Consider the following 27,189-nt stretch of genomic DNA (forward strand, 5'->3'; position numbering starts at 1 on the left):
CCGATGAAAATGCGCTCCGAACATGGCTCGACGAGTTCTTCGCCACAAAACCAAGTGATTTCTACAGTCACCCAATCGAAAAGTTGCCCCAGCGTTGGCAGGTTGCTGTAAATAGTGAACAAGAATTTATTATTGATGATTAAAGTCTCCGTTATGTGTATTTGTTGTGTTTATTAAGATTATAGGAAAATGCTACGAACTTAGGCACCAGCCTAATACTTTAATAAAATTTGAGACTGAATTGAGGAACTTGGGAAGCACTGATGTGCTGAAGAACTTATGACTTGGTTTCAGATAGATCGTAAATTTAAATACAAGATGGTAGTAGGAGAAAGGTGGCTGCTGTCAAAAGAGATTTGAATCCGTTTAACTTCATAAGTTATTCAACCCAACGTTAAGAGTCTTCTACTCTACGACGATGAACTTCATATTAGAAGACTGAAGTGTGTTTTGTTAGCAAATTGGCAATACATTATATTCGTATTTTAAATCGTTTGCCAATAGAGTGAAGTTACATTGCCAAATAAAGAAATATTTAATTGCGCTTTAGGGTATTTCTTGTATATATAGTAAAGAGAACATACATCTTACTTTTTAAAACACAATTGCTTTTCTTGCTTAATTTTATAGACCACATACTATTTGTATGGAGGCCTCACAAAGGCAAACTGTATACAAAAAATTAATAAAGAATATATGTGTTTGAATATAAAATGAAAAACATGAGCCATTTTAAGGTCCTCTTTAGCAAATTGGACTCCCCCATTGACAAAGTCCTGGCTGCGTCCTTAAGTGTTGTTGTTTTGTTTGTGGAAACGTATGATTAACTGATTAATAACAGTAATATTGTACTTATACAGGGTTAATCACCTAAAACTTGCACCACAAATATCACGGGAATGGAAAGTGCTATTGACGTGCAGTTTTCACAGAATGGATTGGTAGTCAGGGGCTCGCACTGTTAGCCAATGCCGGCCGAAGTAGCCGAGCGGTTCTAGGCGCTACAGTCTGAAACCGCACATCCGCTATGGTCGCAGGTTCGAATCCTGCCTCGGGCAAGGATGTGTGTGATGTCCTTAGGTTAGTTAGGTTTAAGTAGTTCTAAGTTCTAGGGGACTGATGACCTCAAAAGTTAAGTCCCATAGGCTCAGAGCCATTTGAACCATTTTTTGTTAGCCAATAAATAGGCTGTAATAATATATAAAAAGTGTATCTTTTGTGCAAACATGCACTTTTTTCAATGAAAAATGCCTATCGGTATTAACAAACTGAAAGCAGGGTACGTTAGAATGTCAGTGGTGTTTGTTGCGGGGTTTTAGTGCGAGTTGTTTACGAGATATCGCATTTTGAAATGTTCCCACACTGACGCAATACGTGCGACAGCACACACTAAAGAACAACACAAATGCATATCTACATCTACATCTACATACATACTCCGCAATCCACCATACGGTGCGTGGCGGAGGGTACCTCGTACCACAACTAGCATCTTCTCTCCCTGTTCCACTCCCAAACAGAACGAGGTAAAAATGACTGCCTAAATGCCTCTGTACGAGCCCTATTCTCTCTTATCTTATCTTTGTGGTCTTTCCGCGAAATGAAATTGGCGGCAGTAAAATTGTACTGCAGTCAGCCTCCTCTAAATTTCCTCAGTAGCGATTCACGAAAAGAACGCCTCCTTTCCTCTAGAGACTCCCACCAAAGTTCCTGAAGCATTTCCGTAACACTCGCGTGATGATCAAACCTACCAGTAACAAATCTAGTAGCCCGCCTCTGAATTGCTTCTATGTCCTCCCTCAATCCGACCTGATAGGGATCCCCAAACGCTCGAGCAATACTTAAGAATAGGTCGTATTAGTGTTTTATAAGCGGTCTCCTTTACAGATGAACCACATCTTCCCAAAATTCTACCAATGAACCGAAGACGACTATCCGCCTTCCACACAACTGCCATTACATGCTTGTCCCACTTCATATCGCCCTGCAATGTTATGCCCAAATATTTAATCGACGTGACTGTGTCAAGCGCTACACTACTAATGGAGTATTCAAACATTACAGGATTCTTTTTCCTATTCATCTGCATTAATTTACATTTATCTATATTTAGAGTTAGCTGCCATTATTTACACCAATCATAAATCCTGTCCAAGTCATCTTGTATCCTCCTACAGTCACTCAACGACGACACCTTCCCGTACACCACAGCATCATCAGCAAACAGCCGCACATTGCTATCCACAAAAGATCATTTATGTAGATAGAAAACAACAGCGGACCTACCACACTTCCCTGGGGCACTCCAGATGATACCCTCACCTCCGATGAACACTCACCATCGAGGACAACGTACTGGGTTCTATTACTTAAGAAGTCTTCGAGCCAGTCACATACTTGGGAACCAATCCCATATGCTCGTACCTTAGTTAGGAGTCTGCAGTGGGGCATCGAGTCAAACGCTTTCCGGAAGTCAAGGAATATGGCATCCGTCTGATACCCTTCATCCATGGTTCGCAAGATATCATGTGAAAAAAAGGGCGAGTTGCGTTTCGCAGGAGCGATGCTTTTTAACGCCGTGCTCATGCTTGGACAGCAACTTCTCTGTCTCAAGGAAATCGACTATATTCGAACTGAGAATATGTTCAAGAATCCTGCAACAAACCGATGTTAAGGATATTGGTCTGTAATTTTGAGGATCCGTCCTTCTACCGTTCTTATATATAGGCGTCACCTGCACTTTTTTCCAGTCGCTCCGAACTTTACGTTGGGCAAGAGATTCGCGATAAATGCAAGCTAAGTAAGGAGCCAATGCATGGAATTCCATCAGGACCTGCCGATTTATTTATTTTCAACCCATTCAGCTGCTTCACAACCCCAGGGATGTCTATCACTATGTTCTCCATACGGGAATCGGTACGAGACTCAAACGGCGGTATGTTTGTACGATCCTCCTGCGTGAAATATTTCTCAGATGCTAAATTTAAAATTTCAGCTTTCGTTTTACTGTCTTCCGTTGCCAGGCCAGACTGATCAGTGAATGACTGGATGGAAGCCTTTTACCAGTTTACCGATTTTACGTAAGACCAGAATTTCCTTGGGTTTTCAGCAAGATCTTTTGCTAAGGTATGACGGTGGTAGTGGTTGAATGCTTCGCGCATCGCTCTTTTTACAGCAGCACGAATCTCTACTAACTTTTGCCTGTCCTCATTCTCTCGATCTTTCTTGCACCGCGAGTGCAACTTCCTTTGCTTCCTGAGCATTCTCCGAATTGCGCTGTTAAACCACGGTGGTTCTTTTCCGTCCATAACCCACTTTTTCGGCACATACTTGTCCAATGCGTGATTCACAATGCGTTTAAAATTTGCCCATAATTCTTCCACGTCCATCGTACCGGCAGTAAATGAAGTCGATTCTTTTATTATTAGTTACATGGATTCTGACCAGTAACCAGACAACTGACCATCACAGGCTGTGTTCAAAATTACCACCGGCATTGGCAATACACATTTCCAGGCTGGTATGGAGCGACTGCTGCAGACGTGCTAGCATTTCAGCGGAGATGTATGAGCAGGCTGCAGTAATACGTCATTGCATATCATCGGGTGTAGTTGGTACGTCCTTGAAGACAATGTCTTTCAGCTTTCGCCACAGAAAAAAGTCTAAAGGCGTCAAATCCAGGTAACTAGTCAGCCAAGGTGCAAGTCCTCTGCTTCCAATCCAAATGATTTGGAAACAATTCGCGAAGACATGCTGTAATACTTGGCGCACTATGGGCAGGACAGCTATCTTGTTGGTACCACAGGTTCCTCCTAGTCTGCAGAGGAACGTCTTCTAGCATCGGTGTAAGGTGGTCTGTCAAGGAGGCTGTAATATTTGTGCGTGTTCATTGTTCCATCTATGAAGCACTGGCTTTTGAGCTGATGGTTCCCTATTCCACACCACACGCTTCCACTCCATGTTCGCTGCTATTCCACGTGACGAAGTCAACAGGTGATTGTCAACAGACCAAGAGTGCATGTTGCGGCAGTTTACCTGGCCATGATTGGTAAATATGGTTTCATCACTAAACAAGATACATGATACGTCTGGAGTATCCTGTCTTAATGCTCATGTACGGAAGTTAACACGATTCTCGTAATCGTTCCCATGCAGCCCTTGGTGGAGAAAGACGTGATTGGGGTGTAACCTATATCGATGGAGAATGCGCTGGACACTTGCCTGATTCCTGCCACCTCCTCGTGCGATTTTGCAGGAGTTAGCGTGCGGATCAACTGCAACAGCAGCAAGAACATTAGCCTTCCCCTTTTCTGTCGTTACTGGTTTCCTTCTGCTATGTTGTCTAGGTGTTACTCCACCATTTCACATAACTGGTTGAAGAGGTTGATAAATTATTGCCGAAATGGTTTCTGTCTATTTGGATATCTTGATGCATACATCGTGAAGGACGAATTGCATTATTCCTACACTCTCCATACACCATGAGCATGTCGGCTTTTTCTGCACTGGTAAGTCCCATCGTCCACTCACGACCTACTGCTTGTACTGCCACACACTAACTGAGTAGTAAGTCACAGTGCAGTCAAGAAACTCACAGCACACAGTAAGTAAATATAATAGCATCACATCTAGCAACTACGAAGATTAAATGACACAAACAAGTGTAGGTGTGCAAACTTTTCACGATACGGTATCTCGTAAACGACTCACACTAGACTCCTGCAACAAACACCACTGACATTCGAATTTACCCTACAGTACTTATAGTTTGTTAATGTCAATAAGCGTTGTTCCAGTTAAAAATTGTGTGTTTGCACAAAAATACACTTTCTAAGTGTTATTATAATCTGTTTATTGGCTAACAGTGAAAGCCCCTGACTACCAATCCATTCTGTGAAAACCGCACATCAGTAGCACTTTCCATGGAAGTTTTAGTTCATTCACCCTGTGTTTAACAGCGTTAGACAATCTGCGGTACGATCACAAATGTTTACTAAATATTTTGAACGTAACTTTTTTCCTATTCATTGCGTTGTACTACAACAGCCTTATTTTAATTTAGTATTCCTTGCAACCGCATTTGAAGATGGCCGTCTCTATAGTGCGCATTGACCAATCCACGGTACTTCCAGCTAAAATTTGTACCACAGCAGCTGATCGCTACGAGGCACACCCACCCAAGAGTTCTCAGCTCTGGATGACAAACAAGAATATACTCCAACTAAACCACCATCTATCTGTCCCAGCACACAGCTACGCCCCTGATAATGACAGGCGCGGCTCCTGTAATCCCAGATTTGACGAAGAAATCTGGTACGGTCCCTTCTAAATAACCTTGGGTACAGTCAACAGATCCAACTGGTAAGTATTTAACCGTTACTGGTTTCGGATATACGTAAGTTATCCTCCTTCAGAAGCTATTAAACGTTAGCACCTGTCGCAGATGGAAACGTTTATTAAAATAAATACTTAACATTCGCAACTGCTGGCTGTAACTGACTCCTTCGTCGAATAAAATTATTGTGTAGTTGCTGACAATGATTAGCCATGTTTGTGATATCAAAATCCTCCAATATAGAGCAAAAGAATTTTAAATTGCCGCGCACCGGTTTGACAACAATTACTGAGCAAAAAAACGGAAGTCTGAACTATCATCTCTTATATGTTACATTCCTTGTCGAAAATCATGTCTTGAATGTCCAGTCCACAACGACAAATTTCTTCTTCTTTGAATGATGGATACTGCAGAACGTTTATGAGTGTATTTTTCCTTTACAAGCACTACATCCTGCTGCTTCATACATTCAATGCATGTCTGCAAATTGAAACTCCGTCTTAAACAAGCCAGTCATGAATGGTATACAGTGGTTAACTCTAATGTGGCCACATCACAGATGATTATGTATTATTTCTCAAAGTAGTGACACAAATGTCTGTGCAGCAGGTAGACGCTTCTTATAAAACATATTCAACTCTTAAACATGTGCCTCCCACCCACTGCTAGATCAGTGAACTGAACATTTATTTCTCATCAACATTATCAAATGTCTAAAGGTCTCTTCTGTTATTATTGAATTTTTAATTTTTCTGTATTTTAATATTTTATGAAAACTTTCATATGCTAGTCTTTAAATAGGCACCATGAACAAAAAATGGTGCACTCAATCATCAGTAAGCCACACTCGAGTTCAATCAGTATGAGTGAATATAAATTCAGCCACCATCAAAGTCATTCCACATTGAGTCAGGTTCCAAGCATCATTGTTCCCTTAGAGTAGTAGTAGAACTTGTTGATGTTGTTATGGTCTTCAGTCCAAAGATTAGTTTGATTCAGCTCTCCACACTACTCTATCCTGTGCAAGTCTCATCATCTCCAAATAACTGTTGCAACCCACATCCGCTTGAATCTACTAACTGTACTTGTCTTTTGATCTCTCTCTGCAATGTTTACCCCCATGGCTCCTTCAAATACTAAACTGAAAATTCCTTGAAATCTCAGAAAGTATTCTATCACATGATCCCTTCTTTTAGTCTAGTTATGCCATAAATTTCTTTTCCCCCTGTAACGGAACTGAAATGATGGTGGGCTGACAGTAATTTGGAGCCCGCGCGTCGGAAACGGGCGCGCTTGTGTGACACTGCCACGGAGTGCACCCTGATGCCATCTATTGGCGAAACTGGGAATTAGCGCTGCCTGTCAGACAATGCACTAAGCTCTCGGAGTCAAATGCATTCTTTTTCTTGGTAATTATAAGTTATTACTGTATAATTTAATGTTGTAAAGCGCTAGTAGTAAATCATTATGACTGGTATGAACTCCAGGGTAATAAATATAAATATTCTTAAATACTAAATGATTTCGGTAAAAAGGTGGTAGGGGAACACCCCCACTCTTGGTGATACGAGTGTAGCTAGGGGTAGCTGGAGACACAGGGACTGAACAATGGAATGGCCTGGGGAGTGTTGACGTGACCAGACGTGCGTAACTGTGCTCACGCAAAAGTGATTGTGCAACAGAGAAGAGGCGAATATCGTCGCCGTTTTTGGAGTCAAACGCGACGAATGGTTGTTGAAGGCGCCTCTATGCCACTGGGGCTGATTGTAAGAGTTCCTGCGCCCAGATTTTATGGCGGACGTGCAGTAGCTTATACGAGTGCTACAGCTCGTAGTTCCAGCCGCCATTAAGGGCATGAGGCGTGAAGAGCTGCGTTAGCCACATGCATCTCACCACCAGCACCGACACGTCTACCCAAGGCAAGACTGCTTGCAATTGTTAAGTCGAACTTTGTATACATGTAAAAGGAGAACACCAGTTTTCTTTTAGGCAAGTGCAGAGGACAGAATATAGTAATGAGTAAAATTACGACGCATGTTGTTCATTGTAAAGTGTAGTAACCTCAAACATAGTATAGTGAAATCAGACTGAGGCCACCATCGCCTCTTTCATTTACAATTCTTTTGGTTGTAGAATACTTTAGCGTATAATAATGTTGAAAAGAGCAATGGTCACACCAGAATGAGTCGCCTATTTATAGTTACTTAAATTTTTCTGAGTAACCTTTCAAGTAAAGTCACTTAACTAATTCTGTATCAATTGTCCAAAGAGTAATATCCAAAATCATTAAATAAGTTGAAGGATAGAATTTTGTTAACCCAAGTTGCATAAACTGTCTTGGTAGTAATTACCAAGCCAACTCACAGAAATTGAGAGAGTATTTGCTTTGTAGAATCATCTAGAATGATCAGAAATAGTAATATTCAGAATTAAGTTTAAATTCAACTCAAGCCATTTCACTTTGGAACGAGCCAAAAATTGATTTATTCTTTTGCTCCTTCAGAGCTGGCAACCGTAGTTATAAGTATTTTCAGGATGATTTGACGGTAAGTCTGCTGCTCTCATTGTGCTGATAGGATTATCCACTGCTGCTAGCAGTGGTGATTGGATACATAAGCTCACTACCAAGTGAAGTGGGTCAGGTAGGCAGTGTTACCGTGTGAACTGTAGGGCACTGTAGGCCGTGAATCGAACCCGTTCAATCATCACAGCTCTTAGGGAAATAGTCCGGTTAGGAGTGTACTAATCATTAGGTAAATACTGGCGAGTAACGGTCAAAAATGTATACGCAAGTTAATTTAGCAAGGTCCACGTAGCACCTAGTTAATGTGGTGCAATGGCGAGGGTAGGAGTGGAGTAAAAGTGAGCTGAGCTTGTGGCAGCTGTGCTGTATTCAAATATTAACAACGTGAATTCACTACTACCTCTTACCATTAGGACTGAGCTATTTACAGTTAAAATACGTAGCAGTAAGCGCAAAGGCGTGACAGCTACAAGTCCGTATTGGTTTTATACATACGGAATTAGGAAGCGGGTCATTCCGTCAGTGGAGGGGGTTAAAACAACCGAGTCAGTTGAGAACATACCCCATTTACTGATGGAAAGATTCGGCGGTTTGGTCGCACCCCCTATTCTACTTACTACCTCCTCATTAGTTCTGCAATCTACTCATTTAATTTTCAGTTTTCTTCTGCAGCATCACATTTCAAAAGTTTCTATTCTCTTCTTGTTTGAACCACATATCATCCATGTTTTACTTGTTTGCAAGGCTACTCTTCAGACAGACAAATACCTTCATAAAAGACTTCCTAACACATTTGTAGTCATTGTTCACAAATTTCACTTCTTCACCAACACTTTTCTTGTTATTGTCAGTCTACATTTTATATCCTATCTACTTTGGCCATCATCAGTTATTTTACTGCCCAAATAGCAAAAGTCGTCTACTACTTCTAATATCTTATTTTCTAATCTAATTTCCTGAGGATCACCTTATGTAATCTGACTGTATTCCAATACCCTTGTTTTCCTTTTGTTAATGTTCATCTTCTATCATCCTTTCAAGGCACTGTCAGTTCCATTCAACCCCACTTCCAGGTCCTTTACTGTCTCTTACAGAATTACATCATCATCAGCAAACCTCAAAGATTTTATGTCTTCTCCCTGAAATTCAATTACTTCTCCAAATTTTTCTTTGGCTTCCTTTTCTGCCCACTCAATGTACAGGCTGAATAGCATTAGGGATAATCTACAAACCTGTCTCATTTCTTTCTCAGCCACTGCTTTTCTTTTATGCCTTTCAACTCTTACAATTGCCATCTCGTTTTTCACTCCCTGTGTTTTAACCTTACTACCTTCAGAATTTCAAGGAGAGTATTCCAGTCAGCATTGTTAAAACTTTTCTCTAAGTCTACAAATGCTATAAATGTAGGTTTGCTGTTCCATAACCTATCTTCTAAGAGAAGTCACAGGCTCAGTGTTGCCTCAAGTGTTTCAACATTACTCCTGAACCCAAACTGACATTCCCCCGAGGTCAGCTTCTACCAGTTATTTCCATTCCTCTGTAAATAATTCATGTTAGTATATTGCTGCTTTCTTAGGAACTGGAATTATTACATTCTTCTTGAATGTCTCATATTTCTTACAGACTAGATGGAATAGTTTTATTTTGGCTAGAACTCCTGAGGATATCAGTAGTTCTCAGAGAATGTCATCTACTCTGGATTCCTTGTTTCAATTTAGGAATTTCAGTGCTATGTCAAATTCTTCTTACAGTATTGTACACTATGTAATCAAAAGTATCCAGACACCCCCAAAAACATGCATTTTTCATATTATGTGCATTGTGCTGCCACCTACTGTCAGGTATTCCATATCAGCGACCTCAGTAGTCATTAGATATCGTGAGAGAGCAGAATGGGGCACTCTGAAGAACTCACAGACTTTGAATGTGGTCAGGTGATTGGGTGTAATTTGTGTCATACATATGTATGTAAGATTTCCACAGTTCTAAACATCCCTAGATCCACTCGTGATAGTGAAGTGGAAACATGAAGGGACACATACAGCACAAAAGCGTACAGGCCGACCTCGTCTGTTGACTGACAGAGACCACTGACAGTTGAAGAGGGTCGTAATGTGTAATAGGCAGACATCTATCCAGACCATCATCACACAGCAATTCCAAACTGCATTATGATCCACTGCAAGTACTATGACAGTTAGGCACAAGGTGAGAAAACTTAGATTCCATGGTTGAGCGGCTGCTCATAAGCCACATATTATGCCGGTAAATGCCAAAGAATGCCTCGCTTGTTGTAAGAAGGGTAAACAGTGGATGATTGAACTGTGAAAAATTATGTGTGGAGTGATGAATCATGGTACACAATGTGGCGATCCAATGGCAGAGCGTGGATATCCCAAATACCAGGTGATCTTCACCTGCCAGCGTGTGTAGTGCCAACAGTAAAATTCGGAGGTGGTGCTGTTATAGTGTGGTCGTGTTTTTCATGGAGGTGGCTTGCAGCCCTTGTTTTTTTGTGTGGCACTATCACAGCACAGGCCTACATTGATGTTTTAAGCACCTTCTTGCTTCCTGCTGTTGAGGAGCAATTCGGGGATGGTGATTGCATCTTTCAACATGATCGAGCACCTGTTCATAATGCACAGCCTGTGTCAGAGTGGTCACATGACAATAACATCCCTGTAATGGACTGACCTGCACAGAGTCCTGACCTGAATCCTATGGAACACCTTTGTGATTTTTTGGAACGCTGACTTCATGCTAGGCCTCACCGATCAACATCGGTACCTCTCCTCAGTGCAGCACTCCATGAAGAATGGGCTGCCATTTGCCCAGAAATCTTCCAGCACCTGATTGAACATATGCCTGCAAGAGTGAATGCTGTCATCGAGGCTAAGGGTGAGCCAACACCGTATTGAATTCCAGCATTACCGATGGAGGGCGCCACGAACTTGTAAGTTATTTTCATCCAGGTGTCTGGATACTTTTGATCACATAGTGTATCTCCCACCTCATCTTCATCTACTTCCTCCCCCATTTCTATAATATTGCCTTCATATTCATCTCCCTTGTTTAGACCCTCTATAGTCTATATATTCCTTCCACTTTTCAGCTTTCTCTTCTACTGGTTTTCCACATGAGCTATTGTTATTCATGTAGCTGTTTCTCTCTTCCATAGGACACTCCCATTTACTGTAGGTGGTATCTGTAATTCCCTATTTATACATGCTTTTAGAGACTTGTATTTACCCTCCAGCCATTTCAACTAAGTCAATTTGCACTTTCTGCCACCTTATTTTGAGATGTCTGTATTCCCTTTCATCTGCTTCATTTGTTGCATTTTTATATTTTCTCCTTTCATCAAGTATCTTCTGTGATATCCAAGGGTTTCTACTAGGCCTTGTCTTTTTTCCCTTTTCGATAATCTGCTGCCATCACTATTTCATCTTACAAAGCTACCAATTCTTCTTGTACTGTATTCCTTCACCACTTCAGTCAACCGTTCCTTAATGCTCCCCTTTTTGCAAATTCTTCAGTTTTAATCTACAGTTAATAACCAATAAATTATGGTTAGAGTCCACATCTGCCCCTGGAAATGTACTACTGTTTGAGATCTAGATAATAAATCTCTTTGTTACCATATTATCAGTATGAAAACTTCCAGCAGCTACAGATCTCCTCCATCTGCAGAACCTTCTTTCATGGCTCCTAAACTAATTGTCAGTGATGATTAAATTGTGCTCAGCACAAAATTCTACCACGCTTCTTCCCCCCCCCCCCCCCCCCCTGCCTTCCCAGTCCACATTCTCCTATTCTCCTGCTATTCTTCCTTGTGTTACTCTTCCTACTACCAAATTCAAGTCACCCATCACAATTAAATTTTCCTCCCCCTTGACTACCTGAATAATTTCATCATACATTTCTTCAACCTCTTCATCATCTGCGTAGTTAGTTGGCATATGAATTTGTGCTACTGCGTGTTGGTGTTGTGTCTGTCTCGACTACAAAAACATGTTCACTATGTTGCTCATAGCACCTTACCTGCATTCTCAATTTCTTATTCATTTTAATTTTGTATTTATAACTCTGTACACCTGACCAGAAGCCCTACTCATCATGTCATCAAACTTCACTGCTTTCCACCATATCTAACTTCAAACTATCCATTTCTCTTTTTAAATTTTCTAATCTACCTACCTGATTAAGTAATTAACATTATATGCTTCAGTCCACAGAATGGCAGTTTTGTTTTTCCTTATGACATCATCCTCCTGAGTAGAAGCCACCCAAAAATCCAAATGGGTACTATTTTACCTCCGGCACATTTTACCTCCGGCACATTTTACCCGTGAGGATGCCATCTTCATTTAACCATACAGTAAAGCTGTGTGTCCTTAGGAAAGGTAATGGCTGTAGTGTCCTCTTGCTTTCAGCCATTCACAGTATCAACATAGCAAGGCCATGTTGGCTGGTGTCACAAGGTCAGATCAGTCAATCATCCAAATTGTTGCCTCTGCAACTACTGTAAAGGCTGCTGCCCCTCCACAAAAACATCATATTTGTCTAGCCTCTCCACAGATACCCCTCCAGTTTGGTTGTGAGTATGGCATGGCTATCTTTATCATTGAGATACACAAGCCGCCCCACCTCAACAATGACTGCGTCTCATGGGGCAGTCCACTTAGTTCTTATCGAACAATGTCGCCACTCAAATAAATTACAGGGTGGCTACTCAAACTTGGAACAAAATTTCCTCGGAATTCCAGGGTGAGGAGGAAGATGGTGTCTAGAAGCTCCTGATAAATTAATAGTGAACAGGGGGAAGGGGGACGGGGCAGCATACAACAATAATGACCTTTCTTTCCTCTCAGCTGAGCTATATACCAGCCATAAGCAGTAGTTTAACCACAGTTTTTAAACATCGGTAATTTATCTGGAATAATATGCATAATTATAATTAACACACTTTTAAATATTAAGTATTTTAAAATTTTTGATTTAGAAAACTCAATAAAATCCAGTATCAGTGCTTGGTTGTTGTTGTTGTTGTTGTGGTCTTCACAAATTCCATGAGATTTCCCTGATTTTTTCCAGGTAAAATGTAATTGCCTGAGAATTCCAGGTTTTCCAGAAGAATTGCCACCCTGAATTTATGTTATTTATTCATCCATTCATTGGATTATAGAACTTTACAAGCAGACACACCAAAATGGATGTAATATTTGTACTGTGACTCCATGTACCATTTTATGTTATATCTATGTAAAAAAAATCACATTTTACAGGAACATAAAAGGTCTTTAAATATTCTTCTCAAGTGACCATTTGATACCATAAATTGTGGCTCTTTTATATACATGGAAGGATGTGTGCTATGAATTGTCACTGTTGCCCCCTAGTGCGAGTGAACCGATAGCACCCCAGTGGTGAAAGTTGGCAAAAACCAGTGAATCGCTATCGACTACGACTGTCAACATATTCTGCCTGCTGAATGAATGATCACCATTTTTAATGTCAGGTAAAAAAGGTTCCAAATTTTGCTTAAAGCATAACCATTGTCTCTATTTAAAATGCTGCCTGAATGGTAAGATGAAGGGCAAAGTGTTTGTGTCTGCTCCACCTCCACAGATTTCTCATGCTTCATCAATTGTGTGTGGAGATGCTGCTCAGTACATGTGTGCAGAATGGTGTGAATTGTCCTGCCAACATAAATTCCCCACAGTGGCAAGGAATTTAATAAACAGTGGTGAACCGTGAATTTACTTTCGAAACCTTTTCTTAAGAATTTACTTTATTTACTAGCGATTCATCAAGAACATTAACAGATTTAATCATACTCTGTGAGCATGGACGTAGTTGCCAATGGGTAACTGATGACACAAATTAAATTTTTTTTAATAAATGGAAATTTTATTCCTAAAATCCTTTTTTTTAACAGATTTAAAAATTATAATCAGAAAGCGCCCTGTAAATATCAAGTTACAAGTTATTCAGAGCCAGAAATAACATGAGCTTTCGGGCTGAGAACCTTGCCGCTCCCTTTTAACATGGCCGTAGTCATGACCACTCACAACAACCAGTGAAAGACTACACTGGCGCAAATCTGTAACACACCAGATTACTTTAAACTAAACATTTTAACAACTCACACAAGCACATAAACTATGCATCCCATAAGAGTGATGGAAATGGTACAAAACACTCACATTAAAAATATTTGCCACCGAAAGTGCAACTTGTTTTTAAAGGAACTCTTACGGTGGAAGGGTGGCAACTTTATATACTAAAATGACCATTTAAATAAAATCCATACAATGCAGTTTTAAATAAAATGTACCAACATGCTCTACATTACACATATACCACCTCTCAAGATGATAGGCCAGATAAAAACATATTTCATGAATTCAGCCTTTACACTTTAAGCAATAAATTTGTTAACACCAAATCCGACAAACATGACAGAGGCAGCTATTAACATACAGCAGACCAACAGACAGACAGACAGACAGACACTAACTGCCTAACAAATGCGGATGAGGGACAGACGAGCAAGCTGGGGATGAGAGACTGACCAAGAAAACAAGTAAAATTTAACAAGTAAATGAAACAAGATATCATGAATCACTTTACTTCTAATAAACTGCAATGTCTGGCGAAGACCTGGCGCAGCACCCCCCAAAAACGCTCTCCCCAACCGCCGCTGCCAGCCGCTTCAACGGACATAGGAAGGCGCACTGATCTCCCGTCTCACGGTGTCGCAGCTCGCACCAGCCAGTCCGACGTTGTGGGCTGTTCCCTGCTGCTCCTGCGTCGGCCGCAAAGTCACTGCTCCCGCTACATGGTGCGGCCCACTGGACTGACGTGGCAACCTCACATGCACCATGCCCAAGACAGACAAGTCATCCCGTGTCTCAGCGTGCGACCAACCAACCGATCGATGCAACCGCCAACGACCACTGCCCAGACTAACTCGAGCAGACTGGCAGCCTAACCCATACTAGCACTCTGGATGACAGACAGACTCTGACGGCCCCACACTGAGCCAGCTGACCAACTGACTAGCCTCTCCCAGCCTGACAGACTGACCAACTCGCCGACTTCACTGCTGGTCCGTCTCCAACTGCCCGCTCAGCGAGCTGATAGCGCCCCTTAAATGCACATGAAGAGGCAACTTTTCCCCTTTCCCACCAGAGGGAGACACCAAAGCTGTGATTGCCACAGCAGTGCCACCGCCAGAAATGGAAGGCGACTGCTTTACACTACGCACTGCAGCGCGCTCTTCAAAACAGCAAATTTTTACCACGGCTCAAATGGGCTTCCTCAATCCTAGATCATCAGACAAGAGGTTTCACATATGCAGCATCAGGCTCTGCCCCTGCTGAGTAATATCTCCTCCATCAAAAGGGCAGCTATCTGATCCATGAGAGACAATTTTTATTTGTTAATCCTATTAGCAGACAAAAGGTAATCCACTGGTTCCTCTTTCTCGGGATGATTATGTGGGCAAAATGTATATTTTACATAAGGGCTTGGTATACAATGGATTGCAGAATACCACAACTGAATTAATAAAACAGAAGACACTTTCACTTTTAAAGAAGAGTTAATTATCCGGTGATGTGTTTAAAAAACATCATCCTGCATACCTATGAGATTATATGGTTTACCCAAAAGTTCACAAAGGAGGAGTTGCACTATGTCTCATCATGAGTGATTTGGGCATGAACACTTACAACTTGGCTAAGTATTTAGCATCTGTTCTTAGCCCTCAAAGAAGAAAATGTGAATATATTTCCAATTCTATGATTTTTATCCAGTGGTTGAAGTCTTGGTCCATCAGATTTGCTTGTGAGCCTCAATGTAGTGCTGCTAATTACCTGGGTTTCTCTTGAAGAATCCTTGATGTTAATTAATGAAAAACTGGACATGGAAATGAAAAAGCTTTGTCATCATGTGTTGACATCGATATATTTCTTTATTCAGTGATAACTATTTTGTGCAAACTGATGGAGTGGCTATAGGGAGCCCATTATCCCCCATAGTTGCCAACTTATTTATGGGAGATTTTGAAGACAGAGTGCAGAGGATGGCATTTTTAAAATCCACCTGTCTTTGGAGGTATGTTGACAATATGTTTATGGTATGTCCACAAAGAATTCACACTCCTAATTGTTTCCTGGATCATTTTAAATGCCTTCACCCTAGCATCAAGTTCACAAGGGAGGTCAAAGAGGATGGAAAGCTTCTGTTTTTAGAAATATCAGTCTATAGAAAGGACAATGGGACACTAGGACACAGTGTTTGTTGAAAAATTGATGCACACAGACGAGTATCTGCATGCAGTGAGTTACCATTCATTGTATAAACACACAGGGATCGTGCAGACTTTGGTAAAGAGGGTGTATGCCATCTCAGATGCTCAGAATTTGACACAAGAGCTTGATCACCTTAAGCTCATGTTAAGTCAGAATAGCTACACAGATAGACCAGTTTGGACTTGCACCAGAACCTCATGAGAAAACCTGTAGATCAGCAACTTTTCTATCATATGCTGGGGACATAGCTTCAAAATTAGGAAGAATTTTAAAAATATATCAAAAGTGTATTTCATCTGCCAGCCAAGGTTAGAGCATTCCTTGGTTCAGTAAAAGATGACATAGAATTGAATAAGCCTGATGTTTATAAAATCCCTTGCCACTGTGGGAAATTGTATATTGGCCAATCAATTTGTACCACTCAACACAAGTGTACTGAGTACCATCACCACACACGCTTCATGCAACCTGAACAATCTGAGGTGGTGGAGCACTATGTTACATAGAGCACAGAATGATGTTTGATAAGACAAAAATGGTTGCCTCTGCATCTCATGATTGGGACTGTGTTTTAAAGGATCCTATCAAAATTAGATTTTCAGACAATATTATCAATAGAAACAAAGTTGCCCTTTAAGCCAGACTGGGAATGCTGTTTCATCTGATATTAGAAAATGTTGTTGACTCAGCTGGCAGAATGTATTGACAGTGGTACTTGACTACGATTTATTGTTTCCTGGCAACTGTTACCACTGGGGTGCTGTATGTTCACTTGCACTAGGGAACAGCAACAGTCATTTCTGGCGCTTGCACTGTTGGCCTTCTGCGGCTTACAGAAGGGCCACCATGCATGTTATCAATCAGTTCCAGTGAGGTTAGCATACAGTGTTGTCACCTGAACAGGGTGGCCAGGTGGACCATAAAAATATTGTGTTCAGATGATTGCATGATCTGGCTGCATACCTGAGAAAAATATATTATGTTAATAAACTGGAAAAGTCCGCTTGGTACTTTATTATATTGTGTACACATTTCTTTGAGACATACACTTTGAAATGATTTTCAGATAGTTTATTTGCTCTTATTTCTTTAAATGAGTTATTTCCTACATTTGTATTTTATCTTTTACTTTATAACTTATCAACTTACTGAAATGTATTAGGTTAACATGTTTTTAATCTTTTAATCTTATTAATTATTTTTATTTTATGATGGAAGAATCTCTTTTATGCTATACTGCTGTACTAGCCAATGAAGTGTGCATATCATGTGACTGACCATAGGTCTTTTTTTTTCCATCACTGAATCTTGTTGGTTTTATGTCATTCATACCACTTTGACAAACTACACCTTCTGGCACAAGGTATATGTGGGTTTCATGACGTTATTTGTGATTCCTTTGATGGTATTGTTTACAACATTACATGTTTTTAATTTTTGTTTTGTCATCTCTCTTTCCTTTTCCAACTTAGGTGTCAAGTTGACCTACAGACCAGATTGAAACTGGTAGTCATTAATAACACTGCTCCGCATTTTAAAATCTTATAAATGATTTTTGGGTTTTGAATAATGGTTTTTCATACTTTTGGGGTGTTGAAAGCGAATATGTTATAAGTTTTTTGGCATCACATCACATTTTCTTGCAAATAAGGATAATAATTTGTGCTTCCACATACATTTTTAATTATACATCACATTTTTTCAGTCATATTATTTCTTACAAATTACTATCAATAATTTACAAGAAACAATGGAAAAATAAACGAATAAGTAACACATTCAGATTTCAGTGTGTAGGGAAGAATTTTTTTTCATTTAACCATTTTACCTTAACCTTCTCTAAGGATGTTGACTCTTTTTCAGAGAACAACAAATCCAAACCCCATAATACCATTTTTCAATGTCCTTTAAGCCTTGGAGAAAGTGTTAACCATGTTCCTCACTGTAAACTCCAAGATTGTCAGGGAAATGGTCTATGTGAGAATGTAAAGAAATGCAGTGTAATACTCATGTTACACGTTTTCCAACAGTTCTTGAACCATTTGTTTGTACTGTGGACTCATGTAGTTACAAGGAAGTTTTCAGTAAAATTTTTGAAACTTGTCCATGGTTGTTTCTCAACTTGTGTCATAGTATTCTCAAATTGTGGATAATATTGTAACATTTTTTTCTCAGGTCCAGTAAATACATCAGCTGCAAGTTGTAAATGACATGCAGGTATATTTGAAGGCATTACCATTCTGAACCATTGTATGCACAAATTGGGACATAAATCCCAATTTAATATGTTTTGGAAGAAATAATATTTTGTTACATTCCACAAGCATCTCATGTTTGATATTCATGTAACCAGCAGACAGAGATATTCAGGGTGGCCATTCTTTCCATTACCAAAGCTCAATCCTTGCACAAAAGTTCAATTCAGACTACAACACTCTCATTGGCATTGTAGCGAGAAGGAAGTACTTCTCTGGGAGGTATCTTTAACCTGGTGTCTTGCTGCTTCAGAAAGTCGCTCAGTAGTAGTGCTCAGTCGCTAGGTTCCATGTAGGTGGTGATCCTGCTAAAGACGAGTGTTTAGGGATGCCAGTTGTTAATTGTCAACAATGTTTGTAGTATACTTTTTTTAATACAGAAATTGCTTTGTCACACACATCACAGAATCAGTATTTGCAATATGGCAGCTCTGGACTACGCTGTTATATTCGACCCTTTACACATATTAACACCGTTTTCTGACTGTACATAATGATAGACGCTGCCCACGAGACGTGGCATTCTTATAATTAATAACTTCACTTTATATCTTGTTTAACATCTGAAATATGCACGCGTGACCGTTCTTTTAGAGCCGCCCTGGTTACTCGACTGTGTGTTTTGAGTGGCTCCTCATGACTAACTCGCCCTGTCTTCCCGAAGGATAAGAGTGACCCCCCTTTCTCCCTCATATATATATATATGTAGTGAGATGGAAGTACTTCTCTGGGAGGTATCTTTAACCTGGTGTTTTGCTGCTTCAGAAAGTCGCTCAGTATATATAAGAGACAAGAATGTTTGGCATAGTCCATTTGAAAGCCCACTAACATGCTTATCATCTCAGTCACCACACAGAAGCCACTGATGATCTTTGTAATTAATGCACTACAGCAAACACTTAATACTTTTGTAAGTTCTTTCATGTGAATGGAACGGACAACAGGAATAGACCCAAGGTGATTTGCATTGTGGAGCAACACATGCTTTAAACTTGACTGCAAGAAGTCAATAAAAGGTCTCCACTGAGATGCCTGATAGTCGACACCAAGCCACTCTACCAGTCCTGATATATCACTGCAGTAAACCACAGACTTGTGTTTGGAAAAGAAAGATATGATGTCCTGTTCCCTTATTCCATACTTCACAAAAGTAGTCCCAAATGTGAAAAGATTTTTGAATTTGCTTCTGCACTTTCTTTTGATAAGTTCAGTTCATTGATCAAGTCATTAAGTTCTGGCTGTGTAAATAACTCTGATGGTGACACTAACACTGGGCTCAAATTCATCACTATCTTAATGTTATGCTAAAGACACTCAAGTTGCAGACAAGTAAAATGAGAAGACACTTACTTAAAGCTTTCAGCCACAGCCTTCATCAGTAAAAGAGAGGCACACACTATTCACACACACAAGCAAGCACACCTCATGCACACATGACTGACAACTACAGCATCTCTCGCCTGAGATGGAGTTGGTGGTTGTGTGTGCGTGAGGCATGCTTACGATCACAATAGCAACACCGTGTCCAATGACCTCACTGTCAGCAGGACATTAAACTCTGATCTTCCTTCTCTTGCAGCAGCAGCAGCAACAGCAACAACAACAACAACAACAATGCTCTCCCTACCCTAGTTTGCAAAACTATAGTTCCTCAGTGAGATGCAGTGATTTCTACCAAAAGCGTGCCATTTCATAGTCGTTTGATAAATTTATGACTAAGTGGAATATTTTCCTGTGGGTTATGGTTGCCCTGAAGAACTCATCATTTTTAACACTCCAGAGGCAATATGTAACTTATCAAAAAGTATGACTGACATAAGAATTACCACCTACTTCTGCAATGGGCATTATTAACCACAAAACTGATGGGCATTATGAAGAAAGATAAATATGAACCAATTAATATTACAAAACTGATTTGTATTTTGCAACTCCAGATTGACATCAGCTGTTTGTGTGTCTGAAAGTGATTGTACTTTTGAAGATACAGACTTTGTACAAGCACACACATTGTCACTATCAATGGTGAAACCAATTAATATTAGCACAATCCTAGTGCTGAAATATTGTCATAAGATACACAGAAGCTGAATCTCCCATTATGTATTAAGAAAGAGCTTCAACACTTTTTTAACAAGCATTTTGACAATATGATAATATGAGAAGGCAAACTGCCTTTCAGTGTACTTTCTCATTTTGTTCAAGGTGATTGTAATAGACAAAGTCTGTAAGGGACCAATCTCATAGACTGGTAAGCATAATGTAGTTATCTGGATGGACAGTTCCATGTATTAGTTGTCATTTCATTTTCTTCTCTCCCTGGGAGCTAGTGACAAGGTCACTGTTTTATTATTGTTATTATTATTAAAGGTCTTGACATCTGATAAGGAGGGTTGTAGTGGAGGTGGAGAGCAAGGTGACTGCCATTGAGCACTGAGTTATTAGCCAAAGGCTTATTAAAGAAACTTTCTCTGAATTAATGAAAATCAGTAAAATACAATATCTCATCAACAGTATCCAGACACCTACAGTCCCTGGCCAAATTATTAGATGCACTGCACATTTTTAATGTTATTTGTAATAATTACACATTGAGTACTAACTACATTTACTGCAATTAATCAGAAAATTTATGACTGTTATTCAGGGCACTTATTAAATTGTTGAATTTTGTATCTGTTGTTGGTACGTGACACTGGATTGTTGACTTATTTTAGGTATCAATGTGCACAGTACAGCGTACAGGAAAGGACCAGTTCAGTGGTGTTCTCATGTATAACTGGTGTAATACTTTGTTCACTTTGATTATCAATTTCACAATATTGATATCACAATTGATTGTTTAACAACCAGATATTACTAATTGTGACCTTTAAAAATGGGTAAAAGAGGGGACATTTCACAATGTAAAAAAGCTGAGGTCAACGCCCTCGATAATACGAAAATGTATACCAATCGTGAAATTTCATGAAGTTTGGAAATGTCAGAAGCTAGCGTGAGGCACATAAAGAAGAAAATTGATTCAGGCAAAGACTTGAGCCCTAGAAGGAAGAACAAAAGTGGAAGAAAACTAATTTTCACTCCAAGAACAAAAAGATTTCTCACAAGAATTTGCCTACAAAACAGATTTGCAACAATGAAACACACAAAATCTCAACTGGAAGAGGCCGATGTGAATGCATCCAAACACACTGTTTGCAGAGAGTTGAAGGATATTGGTTTCAAGGCCTGTCAACCCGCTGGAAAACCAATGTTAACAGCCACAATGAAAGCAAAGCATCTGAAGTGGGCTAAACAGTGGTGTGATAAGGATTTGGACTTCTGGAGATCAGTAATTTAACTCCAAAATTATTATTTATGATATGATATAACCTATGTATTCATAGTATATTAATTATGTTTCTTGATTTTTACAGGTATGCTTCAGTAATGAAAGCATGTTTGAAATTTTAACTAACAAATCTCTGTATGTGTGCTGTTGAATGGGAGAAAAATTTCATCCCAACTGCATTATTCAGGCCATAAAAGACATAACTAAGGCGATGATTTGGTCTGTCATCTGTGGCAAGGGTACAGGATGTCTTTACGTGGTTAAAGGCATAATTGGGCAAGATAAGTACGTGGAAGTCTTGCAAAAACAGTTAATACCACAGATCAGAGAATGGTTCCCAAATGGGCAACCCTTTATTTTTATGCAGGATGGAGCTCCCTGTCACACAGCCAGGTCAGTTAAATCCTTTATGAAGGCACAAACTATCCCTCTATTAGACTGGCCAGGTAATAGTCCCAACGTGAACCCCACAGAAAATGTATGGGAACTAATGAAGAGGAAGGTGACAAAAGAAGTCATCACAACAAAAACACAGCTCTTAGGGAAGAACATCCATGTGTGGCATCATCATCCACCAATGCAGGACACAGTACAGTCCTGCACTGAAAGCATGCCACATCGTATTAAGGCTCTCATAGCTCCAAAAGGTGGCTCAACAAGATATTAAAAAAATGTTTCCACTTTCACAATATTTTAATTTCTGTTGTAATTATATAATCATTTTATCACAGTCTATGTATTAAAATAAAAAAATTTCGTTAGACATAAATCAAAATTTGCTTACAAACTGTAATGCATCTAATAAATTAGCCAGGGACTGTATTAGTGACATTACTATGGCATGTGTCCACCCTTCACCTTTATGACCACTTGAGCTCTTCTGGGGATACTAACAAAGAGGTGTTCCACAAAATTTCGGGTGAACTGCCAGATGTTTGCAACTTCCTGCCACAATATTTCAGCGCAGTCTTCTGGCCATCTTCAGGTGATACTGGTGAAAACTCCCTGAACTCTGGTATTTAAGGCTCCTCTGGTACATGTGTGGTGGATTCACTGGGAGTCGCGCACGTGCTACTTGAGCGGGTTCGATTCTGCTGTGCCGCGCGCCCTGTATGGTGAAAACTTGCCACATCGATATCAATTTGATTGTCTTCCTGTAGTTCCATTACAGAACTACGCCGGCTACAGAGGTCACAAAGTTTTTCGATTATTGTATTCCATGCCGAATTCAGTTGGTAACCGCCATCATGATTAATAAGAGACTCATTGTCAGACAGCCATATTTCCACAGATTCATTAATAATAGAAGTCCAAAAGTTAGACATATGGGCCACAATTTTTGTCTCTTTGTAGTTCATTGCATGACCAGTGGAAATACAGTGTTCGGCGATGGCAGACTTACAAGGCTGAAGAAGACGAATATGCCTCTGATGTTCTGCAATGCGATCCTGCACAGTATGCATTATTTGACGTACATAGGATTTGCACATTCACACGGAACCCTGTAAACACCTGCCTTGTGCAGCTCTAGGTCATCTCTGATAGATCCCGACAGCGACGAAATGTTTGCAGGAGGGCGAAAAATTGCTTTCAGTTTATATTTTCTTAGAGTTCTGCCTATTTGTGCTGAAATATTACCAATATATGGTAAATAGGCAGAGGTTTTAAAGGCCTCTTCCTCTTCTTTGTTTGGTCATTTGCAGGTCTGCAGCGCTCTCTCCACTTGCTGGGATGAATACTCATTCTTCAGAAATATAGTCTGCAGGTGCTCAAGCTCAATTTGTAAACTATCAGTGTCCGAGATGACATGGGCTCGTTGAATAAATGTCTTCAAAACACCCATCGTTTGTGCCGGATGGTGGCAACTAGCGGCTTGCAAGTAAAAGGCTGTGTGAGTGGGCTTTCTACAAATGATGGGTGTTTTGAAGACATCGATTCACTGAGCCCACATCATCTCAGACACCGATAGCTTGCAGATGGAACTGGAGCACCTGCAGACTGTATTTCTGAAGAATGGGTATTCATCCCAGCAAGTGGAGAGAGTGCTGCAGACCTGTAAACAACAGAGCAAAGAAGAGGAAGGGGCTTTTAAAACGACTCCCTATTTACCATATACTGGTAATATTTCAGCACAGATAGTCACAATACTAAGAAAATAGAAAGTGAAAGCAATCTTTTGCCCTCCTGCAAAAATTTCGTCGCTGTCAAGATCTGTCAAAGACGACCTACAGCTGCGCAGGGCAGGTGTTTACAGGATTCTGTGTGAATGTGCAAATCTTATATAGGTCAAATGATGCGTACTGTGCAGGATCACATTGTAGAACATCAGCTGCATACTCGTCTTCTTCAGCCTTGTAAGTCTGCCATCGCCGAACACTGTGTTTCCACTGGTCATGCCATGGATTACAATGAGACAAAAATTGTGGCCCATACGTTTACCTTTTGGACTTCTATTATTAATTAATCCATGGAAACATGGCTGTCTGGCAATGAGTCTCTTATTAATCTTGATGGCGGTTACCAATTGAATTCGGCATGGAATCCAATTGTCGAAAAATTTTGTGTCCTCCGTAGCTGGCATAGTTCTGTGATGGAACTGTGGGAAGACAATCAAATTGATATCGATGCAGCAAGTTTTCACCACAGAGGGCGCGCGGCACAGCAGAATCAAATTTGCTCAAGTAGTGCACGCGCAACGCCAAGTTAATCTACCACACATGTGCCAGAGAGGCCTTAAATACCAGAGTTCAGGGAGTTTTTGTCAGTATCACCTGAAGATGGCCAGAAGACTCTGCACCGAAATATTGTGGCAGGAAGTTGCAAACATCCGGCAGTTCGCCCAAAATTTTGTGGAACAATATGTACACTCGGAAACTTTTAAATCTCATAAGAAAGAGGTGTCTGAATCTCTGTGGAGGAATAGCAGCCATTCTTCCTAAACAGATGAAACCAAAGAATGTAGTGATGGTGGATGCTGGGGTCTGGAGTGACATTCTAACTCATTTCCAAGGTGTTCCATTGGATTCAGGTTGAGACTGGGCAGGCCAGTCCATTTCAGGAACATTGTTATCCACGAACTATTGCCTCATATGCTTGTTTATGAGAAGATGAGTTGTCATGCTGATTCAGTCAACCATCCACAGTGTTCCTCTAATTGATGCAGTACACTTACCGTAAAATGTGTTCATATCCTTCTGCATTTAGCATTCCCTTGAGCACATTAATGGACCACACACTAGTCACAAATAACACCCCCATGTCATAACATCAGTATCTTTGTACTTCACTGTTGGCACTACACATGATTTCACATAACATTCTCCATGCATTCGCCAAACCTAAACCCTGCCATCCAATTACAACAGGGTATAGCATAATTCATCACTCCTAATCACTCACTTCCAATCACCTACTGTTCAGTGGTGTTTTTCTTTACACCACCTCAAGTGTTGTGTAGCATTCACTACAGAAACATGTGGCTTCTCAATCACTGTGCCCCATTCTTTTTTATTTCACTGTACTAGCTGAACTGCTGGTAGCACCTTGGAACTCATGAGTGATTCCTTCTGCAGATTTCATGCAGTTTTTACAACCACCCTCCACAATGCTCGACTATCCCTATCCATCAGTACATGATGGCTGCCTAGTCTTAGTTTAGCTGTCGTTGTTTCTTCACTTTTCCACTTGACAATCGCATCAACAACATTCAACTTGGACAGTTGTACAAGAATTGAAATGTACGGGATGGATTTGTCATATGGGTGACACCCAATGTCTAGTCAATGTTTGAAGTCACCGAGCTCTCCTGACCAATGCATTCTGCTATTATTGCTTTTCTACTGGCAACACAACAGTGCCTGCCTCCTTTTATACTGGTGGGTCAGCCTCTCATGACTTCTGCTGGTCAATTCCATGTTACATAGGAGTTTCCTAATACTTTCATTCACACAGTGTAGTTATACTAGGAGTTCAGACAGCTTCCTCCTCAACAGAACTCTATTATTTTTCCGCTGTCCCCCTCACCCCTCAAACTACTCCATGTTATGTTAGTATATTGGGATATCCTCACAACACATCCATTCTTCTCACAGTATTTTCTTAACTTATTCCCTCCACTGTTCTACACAAAACCTAATTGTTCTGTAAATCCATTTAACCCTCTTGATCCTACCATTGCTCATTTTTTAAGATTCCTGTCTTTCAGCTATCTGTAAAAATTGATTAGTGGAGACATTCATACACTTTGTGCAGTAATTATGTTTAGTCATGCATTTAGAAACCAAAGATGCAACAAGTTACTTTTATTATTATTATTATTTAATAGGCATAGCTGTATTTGACCAAGTGATTATAAGATATTTGCAGCAATTTGGTATAATCAAAATTTGTGAAGAGTTCAGCTGTCCAGGCAAGAACTCTGTCTCATGGCCCTTTCCCTCGGTTGAAATAGAGCATGATTATGGGAAGTTATACCTTTTGGTTCTGGGCATGGGTTAAAGTTCAATGATGTAATTCTAAGTCTGTACCAACATATCAGCTGATAAGTGATGATAGTGGTATCCCGATGGTGTTGTGGCTTGTATTGCAGCAGAAGCTTAGTTGGCTTATGCTCCTTCTCCCCGGCAGCATGCAAATATTATCCATAGACAGCACAAAATTTCATGAAGACTACTGGTACCAGTGTCACATTTACACACATACTATCTAAACTGCAGGCTATGGAGGCCACATCACAAAAGTTTTAAATATAATATGGCTATCTTTTGAAAATAAGATGTGGCCATTTTACAAATGCAAAAGATATAGCTGTAATTATTTTATATTGGTTTATTTGGTTGAATTTTTCAGTGGACTGCTATCATTTCACAGACCACATGCTCCCACAGCAAATACCCTATGATGTCTAGTCAAACACAAGACATTTCATTTGGCAAAATCGCCACAACTTTTTAAAAAATGCATGATGGAATTGTGGTAGTTCTTCCATATCTCATTTCAACGAAACCAGGACCCCTAAAATTTGTTACTTTCTGGGCCCAGATACAAATCTTCAAGTTCTTTAAACTGGGGAAAACTATTTTCAGGTAACTTCATTTGTTACCAAGATACTGCAGGAAATGTGCAAGCTGTCTTAAGATCCATAGTGTCTGAAATGTGACATTATAGCAAGGTCATGCAGCCACAATAAGCATTTTACCAGGAGATTCAATAGTCAAATAAACAAATTCAGTTCTTTAATACAAATGAATTTCTATAAAAATATTCTTTGTCTTAATAATTATATTACTACAAACTGTTTATGGTTATGTCATTTTCAAAATTGAACTATTGGTTTGTGCATGGGCATGAACCTCAGATTTTTTTTAAGGAACATAGTTCTTAAAAGTAATGTTAGTAAATCAATTTGAATACCTTAATGATTCCCA

The sequence above is a fragment of the Schistocerca cancellata genome, chromosome 4 (assembly GCF_023864275.1).
Source record: "Schistocerca cancellata isolate TAMUIC-IGC-003103 chromosome 4, iqSchCanc2.1, whole genome shotgun sequence".
Lineage (NCBI taxonomy): Eukaryota > Metazoa > Arthropoda > Insecta > Orthoptera > Acrididae > Schistocerca > Schistocerca cancellata.